Raw genomic sequence first — 9774 nt, forward strand, 5'->3', positions numbered from 1 at the left:
TTTATACTTTCCTTTTCTTGTCTTATTTTTTCATTCTGACCCATATGGGAGCCAGTTGAAGATGCCAAGATAATTTACCCCTAAACTTTTCAGCTGCTGTGATTTTTTTTTTAAATTTCTCACTCAAAATGAATTCTCTGGAACCAATTATAACCGGTTCCCTGATCTTACATATCTGTAATTCTGCAAATCTACTAATCCATGAATCCTTGAACCTGGAAACATCTAAAAACCATCATCTGCTGGTTCTCGGAGTCCATACATGCTTGAGGTTCTACCTCTTGCTCATCTGGGATTCCTGGAGCCCTGGCCCTGTGGTTCAGGAAATCTGCGAGGCGTTTGTTGCCTCTGAGGCCAGATTCCCACTTCCCAGAAGATGATGCCTGGGACTGAGCAAGGGGAAAACCCAGCCGGTCCCACTCCAGACACAGTGCCAAGCCCCAAGGATGCCAAGTGGCACAGGGGCCTGGGTCACAGGGGTGAGACCCTGGCCTGGCCACAGCCAGTGGCTCTGCAGGGCCTCCCTGGGGTGCCCAGGCCCTCCTCAGGCCAGCCCAGTCAGGGGCAGACATGCGGCCCCCAGCCCCGCCCTGCTCATGGAGCAATCCTCTGAGTCACTCCCACCTCATACCTTGCCTGCCCGTCACCACTGAGGCCTGTCATTAGCCTCCTCTGAGGCTGGGCCTTATCTGCCCTTCGGGGCAAACCAGGGAGGGGGACGCCTCTGAGTTCCCCCAGAGATGCGGCCCGTCCTGGGTCTCAGTGGCACACGATCCGGGCATGCCTCTGCCATAGGGGGCAGCTAGCCCCAGGTCCAGAGGTTCACTTTTGACTGCCAGAATTTCCACTATCCATTCCCCGAAACCCTGCCTCAAGGTCTACCATTCAAGCCATTTTCCGGCTAAAATGTAAACCGATCACTTACTTTTCAGAGTGAATTTTCCAAAGCCCTGCTAGGGAACCAGCTCTGGTAGGCACCCAAGGGGTCAAGGAAGACCCAGTGGAGAGCCACCTGTGGTCATGGCTGTCAGGCAGGCCTTGCGGTGGGTGCCGGAGATGCAAGGACAGAAAGGATGTCTCCTTACCTTCTCCCCTAGTTGGCTGCCCCGACCCTGGAGGAAGTTACTGTGGTGCCCATTCTACAGATGAGGAGACTGAGGTCCAGAGAAGCTTCAGACCAACTCCTATTTTCCGGGGTATGGCACCAAGACTGTGCTGATGTTGGGGGAGTGGGTAGGGGCCTCTTCCAGGGAAGGGGTATCCCTCCACCCCCAGCAGAAAGGACAGTGAGGGCAGTCTAACTGCAATCAAACACCCTGAGTTCAAATCCCACTTAAACCCCCTGTGCCTCAGTTTCTCCAGCGGTATCTACTGCAGATAAAAACAACATCAGCCTCATCTGGTTGTTGTGAGAATTAAACCTGGCACATAGTGAGATGGCTTCTGAAGACACAGAGCAGGCTCTCTCCTTCATCCTCTTGATATTAGCAGATCCCTCCTAACCTGGGTTGAGGGGAGGCAGGGAGGCCACAGTGTGTCTCAACTCGGGGAGGCTAACTCTGTGTCCCCCGTCAGCTTACCCCTACACACAGAGTCCTGGGAAGCTGCAGCTGATCCCCAGGCTGCCCCCCACCCCAGGATGGGGTCCCTAGAATTAGCACCCCCAACCTCACACCTGCAAAGACATACACAGACACATCTCAAGGCCTGCAGCAGGGCTGGTTGCTTTGCAATTATTAATAATTTCCTCCCTCCATCCCTCCCCCAGACCTGCTCAACCAGTCTCCCCACAGGCAGCAGAGCTGGCCTGACATTTGAACCGACTATTATTCTCTCACTTCTGGGAGAAGCAAGAGGAAACATGGGACCTGTGTCTTGATCCTTGGTGTGGGGGAGCACCCAGGCCATCCACAGGTCCCGAGGCCTCGATCCCGAGGCCCTGGGCACAGCACTCAAGCCCCCTAGGGCAATGGGCTTGTTGCCCCTTTCCTGAAGACCAGGTAAGACAGACAGATAAAGCCCCTGCCAAGAGGCAGACCGGAAAACCCTCTTGAACGGGGGCAGGAGTATGGGGTGGTTAAAAGTCAAACTCAGGGTCTGGATTCACATCCTGGCTTTGCCCTTGACTTGCTGTGTGGCCTCAGACAAGTCACTTGCACTCTCTGATCCTTCATTTTCTCATCTGTAAAATGGGGTGATGAATCCCCACACTGCAGGGTCAGTGAAATTTAAAAAGCCCCAGGCCCAGTGCCTACCTGGTTTCCTGTGGCCAGGGTCTGCTCACATTCTTTCATCCTGGGAGCCCAGGGAGGCTGGGCCAAAGTGTGACACCTGAGACAGAGCCCTGAGGCCTGGGGACACCAAGACCTTGCAGTCCAGGACCATCTCCAGCGACATCTGGAATCCACCAGTGGGGACAGGTCAGGGTATGAGCCCCCCGATTATTCTCTTGTTCCATAATTAGCATTTGTGGCCTCTTCCTGACAGTTAGGCAGTGCCTGCAGCACCCAGCACACAAGGCCAGACCCAGAAAGGTCTGGCGCTTCCCAAGGCACCCACACTGGCCAGAAGAATGGAGGGTGGCTCAGGACAGTGAGTCCTGGGGCCATGGGGAACCACGGAAGACCTCTCAGCAGGGTCAGGACCTGAGCTGGGAAGGTCAGAAGGTTGAGATCAAACATTCGGGGCCTCACCAGCTATCCCTGTTACTCTCATGGAATATTAGAATGGCCAAGAACGCAAGCTGCCTAGGTTCAAATCCAGACTCCAATACCTCCATACTCCAATCTGTGTGACCACAAGCAAGTTACTGTGCTCTGCACTTCAGTTGCCATCTGTAAAATAGGGGTGATAATAGCCTAGAAGTGTGGGAGTCTATATGCAACAATGACTTATGAGCACAGTACCTGGCATATAGTAGGTGCTCAATAAATGGAAACTGGTAGTCATTACTGCATCTAGCAAGTAATTTCACTCTTCATGTTTTCCCTCTGCCTGGTAGGCCCATCTCTGTACATCTCATATGAACTCCTATGCATCCCTTAAGGCCCCACCTAAATAGTCCCTCCTCTGAGGAGCCATCCCTGACCTCATACAAACAGACACACCACACACACACACACACACACACACACACACACACACACACACACACACAAGAAGTCCTCTCCTCTGGGCTCCCTGGCACCACACGTGGATGCCTCCTCCAGCAGCCTGGCCACACTACAGGTAGAGGAGCTGATACTATGAGGTTCTCCGTTAGATCACTGGTCCCTGGCATGGAGGGATGTGGGTGGAAGGTGTTCTTTCTCTCTCTCTCTCTCATTCGCTCACTCTTGCTCTCTCCCTCTCTTTCTCTCTTTCATTTCTTTTACAATTTCAAACAAAACAGACTCAAAAAATCCCCACAGATATGGGAAAAGCTTATAGTTTCCAGGCAAACTTTGAAAAATTTTCTCAGGACACTACCAGAGCAAAGGACAGTAAAGATTCCAAAAAGTTAAATTCAAGATTGAAAAGCCCTTTAATCATATGTATTACAGATTACTGTTTTTTTAAAAAAAAGGAATACCACGTGGCAAGGTAAGAAGAATAGAGCAGACCTGTGTGTGCTGATCTGGAACAGTGTCCACGATAAGCTGTCAAATAAAACAAAAATAAAATGAGGGGTAGAATGAGCTATGAAATGTATTGGCTACCATTTGTGTGGGTAGAAAGGAGACAGGAAAGGACAATTTATATATTTGTATTACATAAATTAGCTCTGGGGAAAAGAAATTGATAAACAATGTCTACTTCTTAGGAGAGAAAGTTGGAGACTGGGGGTCAGGAAGGGTGGAGACTTACTTTTCACTCCATATTCTTTTGTACTTTTTGGATTTTGTACCTCTTACTCAGAGTAGCTGTTCAAAAATAAGCGCATGAATAAAGTTTAGGGCTTTGGAAGACACATACTCCAGCACCAGGCCCTGCCTGATGCAGGAACACTCCTCAGCACCCCTGACAGGCTATCCTGCCTTGAATGCTCCAGCGATGGGGAGCTCAGTAACTCACCAGCCAGCAATCCATCCTGGGGTAACTTTGAAGGGTGGGTTTGGGCTCAAGGAGAGAAGGCAGAAATGTGTTTCTGGGGCTGCAAATAGATGGCTCTCTCTTGCCCCTGAAAGTGGGTAGAAATGTGAGTTCCTGACTAGGGACCTGCTCTGAGGGCCTGCCTGTCCCGAGGCCCAGGCGGGAGATGGGCAGGGTGGCAGGGTGTGCTCTACTGTGACTCAGGCCCCACGGGTGCCTGGGGCACAGAAAGCTTCCCAGGACACAGGGCTGTGATTCAGGGTCACACAGCGGGGCCAACCCAGGCGGCAGCTGGTGGGCCACCAGCACACCCGTGCCCTTCTCATCCTCAAACCCCAGCAGGGCCTCTGTCCCAGGCACACATCACCTGGCTCACCAATGGCCCCCTTGGCAGAGGGTGGCATGGGGAGATTAAGGCTCTGGCACCAGACAACCTGGGTTTAAATCCTGCCTCTGCCATTCACTGGCTTGAGCCTCTGTTTCTCCATCTGTACAGGGGACAGGTATACTGCCTTGCCTCCTCATGGGGCTATTACAAAGATGCTCTGAATTCACTGGGTACACACCCTGATCAGCCCCAGCACCGAGTCTGCACTCAGTAAATGTCAGCCGTTACTACTGTGGGTGCCCAGACTGATGTGGGGGTCACTGACACTGGCGCCTCACAGGGAAGCCTGGGTGCCCCCAGTTCACCCTGCATGGCCTGGTGAGCAGGCCCAGAAGGAGCTTGCCTCCAGGGACACCCGGGTTCAGAAAGATCTACCAGGCAATCCCAAGGGAGCCCTAGGTCCCCTGACAGATTGTCAGTTCTACGAGGGCAGAGGCTTCCCTCTGTCTCATTGGCTGTGTCGCACGCTTGGAACAGAGCCTGGCACACAGTCAGGGTGGGCTTCATGGCCGTGTGACCCAGGCCCTCACACAGGGCCCCATGTCAGAAGTTCCCATGCTAGCACCATCCTGAAAGTCTTCATTTTGAATGAGGGGCACTGCATTTAATTTCGTACACGGCAACTAAAATTCTATAACCAGTCACGTACATAGTTGACACCAGTATGGACTTCTGAATAAATGAATGGCCAAATGAATGCTGCCTTATATCATCACTTTTCTCCTTCTACTCTGAGTGTCGTGGATTCCAAGCCTCCTTTTACAGACGGGAAAACTAAGGCTCATGGAGGTGAACAGACGCACCCCAAACCACCCAGAACTAGAACCCAGGCCTATCGGGCCCTAAAGCCCTGGTGCCCATGGCCACCTCAAGTACAGCAGGGTGGCTTCTCTGTGACAGGGGAGGCCAGAGCCCTGTGGATCTCAGGGGAAACTGAGGCTCAGCTCAGGGTACGAGCTGGCCCAGCTTCGCGAGGGTGCCTGCCCAGGAGGCGGCCTGGCCAGGTGCCCGGTCAGGGCGTGGGGACCACTGTGAATCGCTCCTCAGTCCCTGCCAACCACAAGCGGGTTGGGTGAAAGGCGGCTGCTCCCCGCCCGCTTCCCCACCAACATGGGCCCAAACAATGGGCCTTTGTGCCTGGCGTGGGCGGGTTGTCAAGGTGCGCAGCCCTGGCCCTGAGCCCTGGCCTCAGCCTCCATGAGGGCAAGGGGGCCGGGCCAGTGGGTCTGCGGGGGCTGGGAAATCCAACAGACAAGGAAGCGAGGCCTCCCTAAGACAATCACAGCAAAGGAAATCGGGGCACAGAGAAGGTGCACCAGGTACCCAGAGCCACACAGCACATGGGCATCAGAGGCAGGTCAGCCACCTGGGACGTCAGCCTCCCACTCACTGTGGCCTGAGTGTCCCCACTCTGCAGCAAGGGGCTTGGTTATCCCTGCTGCTGAAACCTGCCCTCAGGGGGGTCAGCAGAGCCAGAATCCCCCTTCCTCTCTCTTCTCACTGCCACCATGTCCCCTTTCCAAAGCAGCTCAGCCAGAAGTGACAACCTTCCCCGCCCCGTCTCTGGAAGTTCCCTGGACTGAATGAGCCACAGAACTGCTAGGAAAATGTTGCCCCCTTGGGGCCCCACCTGACCTGCTCTAGAGCTCCTTCTCCTTTGAAGCCATCTACCATATGCCTGGCAAGAAACTACCTTGTCAGGTAGGCATTGCCATGAGCCCCATTTTACAGGAGAAAATAGAGGCTCTGAGAGGGGGCTGGGCTCGCCCAAGGGCACCCACCCAGGATGCAGCAGTAGTGTGTAGTTAGACTCCAAATATTTCCAATGACCTCCAGGAGGAAGATGGGAGCAAAAGAGCAGGCCCTGCCCTCGCAGCACCTACCATCTAGTGGGAAAGTCAGAAGTCAACAGCAACAACAGTAATAATAACAAGTAGCTACCAGTTATTGAGCATTTACTAAGTACTTTACATATGCGATCTCATTTCATTTTTCCAAGATCACTGGGAGGTGGGTATTATTCTTATCCCCATTTTCCAGATGAGGAAACTGAGAAGCTAAGATGAGGCAACGTACCCAAAGTCAATCAGCTAATAAATAGATTCAAACCCTGACCACTAAATGTCTCTGCTCACTCAACCCTTGCCAGGCAGGGTGAATGATCCCAAATTACAGATGAGGAAACTGAGGCTCTGAGCAGCAAAGTGACATGCCTAAGGTCACATAGCCAGAAAATGAGAGGAGGGATTCAACCCCAGGTTTCTGGCCTCCAGAATCCAAGTCTTGTTTCCTTCCTCCTCCACCTCAACCAAGTTCCCTAAAATGTCCCTCGAAACCATCTGCACCAGCAGCCCCTCATCCTCATCTCCCACCTGATTGGATGCAACAGCCCCTCCACCCCCATCCTCGCTGGCCTCACTCAACACCTAACAGATGCTTATGAAAATCTGGAAAGAGAATCCCAGTTGGGAATAAGCTAAACGTAAAAGCTTGGAGGAGAACTCTGTGGTCTGTTCACAGGACAGATCCTACATCAAGAATAAATAGATGCACTCAAGCTGCTACACCAACAGGGACGGATCTTGGGAACAGAACATTGAGTGGAAAAAAAGCAAGTTGCAGAAGCAAAAGTACAAGTGACACCATCTGTAGACTCACACCCACAACCAAAACAGCGCCCCAAGTCTCTAGGGGATGTGTGTGTGTATGTGTGTGTGTGTGTGTGTGTGTGTGTGTGTGTGTGTGTGTGTGTGTGTGTGTGTGTGTGTGTGTATAAAAGCATAAAGGTGTTGTACAACCACTTTGGGAAACTGGCCATAGCTACGGGAACTAAACATGTGCATACTCCATCATCCAACAACCTCACTCTTGAACATAATACTAAAAGAACTACGTTCTTATGTCTACCAAAAGGTATGTACAAGAATGTTCATAGCAACACTATTCAATATACTGGAAACTGGAAATAATATACATCTCCATGGACAGTAGAGTGATTAATAAACTGTGGTCTATTTAAACAGTAGACTACTATGCAGCAGTGAATAGGGGTGAACCATTGACACGAACACGGGTAGATCTCACGGGCACAGGTTGAGTGAAAGTACCAGATACAGAAAAGCACACACAGAATGATTCCATTTGTATGAAGTTCAAGGATAGAAAAACCAAAGGCTAGGAATGGCCTGTGACTCGATCTGGGTGGTGATCCCATGGGCCATCAAACTGTACAGTTAAGATTTGTGTATTGTACTGTGTGTACTTTGTACCTCCATCAAACAAACAACAGAAGGACAAAGACACCGGTGGAACCATGAACACCAAATCCAGGTCTGCAGTAACTTCTAGGAGAAATATAATTGGGAAGGGGTATGGGGGGCTGGGGGCAGGTGTCATCTATACTGGAGGGTTTTCTTCTTAAGCTGAGTGATGGCTCAATGAAAGCTTATTATATTTTCCTTTAAACTTTTTTGAATGTCTAAAATATGTCATTGAAAAAACAAACCCAAACCAAAGACAATTTCCACAGCTTCTCCTGCTCCAGAAGGCACAATAGCCCCTGCTGCCTACAAGCTGAGGCCCACCCTCCTTTTGCATGCCATTCAAGGTCTCATCCTGGGCCTCAACTTGTCTTTCCAGCCTCCTCTCTCACCCCTCCCCACCAGCCAAGCTGGTCTCCTCACTCTTCTCCTAACACGCCTTAAACATTCCCAGCTACACGCCTTTCCTCCCACCTGGAATGCCCTCCCCATTCCTCTCTACTTGCTCTGTGCCAGGCATTATGCCATGCTTTAAGCTATTAACTCCTGAAATCAGGGGCTGAGCCATGGGGAGATTGGAGCATTGGTTTCAGCCCAAAATAATCTCCATTGGGCCCCCGCCCCCCCAAAAGCTACCCCAAATCATCCAAGCACAAAGAGTGGTCCTGCTGTGCCATAGTTTCAAGACATATGTCCCCACACCCCATTTCCTGAGCCCCTCCAGTAGAGAAATTCTGGCCCACCACTGGATTAATCTTCACTCATCCGTAAGAGTTGGGTCTTTTATCATTCTCGTTTTACATTGGGGGAAACTAAGGCTCAAAGTGGCAAGTGACTTGTTCAAAACGCTCAGCTAATACTGTCTTGTTCCTGAGATCTTTTCGTCCCCTGAAAGGTTGCAGTCATGATTGGCCCCAAGCTTGTTCCTGCCTCAGGGCCTTTGCACTTGCTGTCCCCTCTCCTGGAATGCCCTTTTCCTTGATCTTCCAATGCCCAGCTCCTTTTCATCATTCTGGTTTCTGAATTCAGGTCAGAGCAGCATTCCCAGATCCCCACTCCCACCCTCAGTGTAAGGTAGTCCCACCCCTATTTTTATCTATCACACAACCATGCTTTATTCTAGTTACGTAACTTAGCACTGCCTAAAATTGTTCTGTATATTTATTCATTCACTTCTCTTTTATCTGCCACATGCACACCCCCTAAGATATAAGCACCACAGGCAGAGGTTTTGTCATTCAGTGTTGTGTACCAGGGTCTGACACAGTAGGTGCTCAGTGAATGAGCTAGAAGAACACAAATCACTGACTGATTGTGCCTACCCGGGATCACTCAGCGAGGATACAACAAGAGAAGGGCTTCGGTGACCATCTGGGGCCAGAATCTTTGCTCTTCATCATTCAGCTCTGTGAAGGGCCAAGGCTGCATTGTATCCAAAGAAGGAGGAAAGGAAGGTGACAATGGGCCAGTCTGTGTGGCCTGGCAGGCCCCCCCAGAACCCACCAAGCAGGTTGAAAGAGCCCCACATCCCATTGAAAGCATACATTTTTTGCTGTTGATATTTCTGATTTTGTGTAATAGTATGATTTTGCCTTTATGTTATTGTTAATTTTTAGTTTCCTCTTTGTATTTTAGCCCCATTTTCCCAGGTTTTTAGCATTTTCATAGATGCTTATAAAGCCTGTATGGCCCCATAGGTTAGAGATAAAAACAGAGTAAGAGAGAGATGCTGAGATATGGGGAGAAAGAAACAGAAACTTAAGGAGGGACACTGAGGCAGAACAGAGAGAAACAGGTGGACACGGAGAGACAGAGGCAGACAGAGAGAGACAGAGAGCATGATTATGACAGAGAGAGAGAGGAGAGACCACAAGGCAGACAAAAGGACCTGACTCCACATCTCCTTAACATAATATGCACCTCAATAACAATGACGATATTTATTGAGCACTTACTACATGCAAGTACATGCTACACACTTTTATGTGAATAATTGTGTTGGATTCTCACAACCACCCTATGAGGTGAGTGTTACTCTCATTCCTATTTTAAAGA

At 50.6% G+C, this 9774-nt stretch overlaps 1 long non-coding RNA gene across 1 annotated transcript; it reads right to left on the reverse strand.

The window, feature by feature from the left end:
- Nucleotides 1-3521: 3521 nt before the first annotated feature.
- On the reverse strand, nucleotides 3522-4154 carry LOC132504957 (uncharacterized). Its single transcript, XR_009535190.1, has 3 exons — nucleotides 4054-4154; nucleotides 3847-3902; nucleotides 3522-3638 (listed from the first exon to the last, which is right to left on the reverse strand). It is a non-coding gene; the product is annotated as an uncharacterized LOC132504957 (long non-coding RNA).
- Between the last annotated feature and the right edge of the window lie 5620 nt (nucleotides 4155-9774).

Source organism: Lagenorhynchus albirostris, chromosome 15 (assembly GCF_949774975.1).
Source record: "Lagenorhynchus albirostris chromosome 15, mLagAlb1.1, whole genome shotgun sequence".
NCBI classification, from domain to species: domain Eukaryota; kingdom Metazoa; phylum Chordata; class Mammalia; order Artiodactyla; family Delphinidae; genus Lagenorhynchus; species Lagenorhynchus albirostris.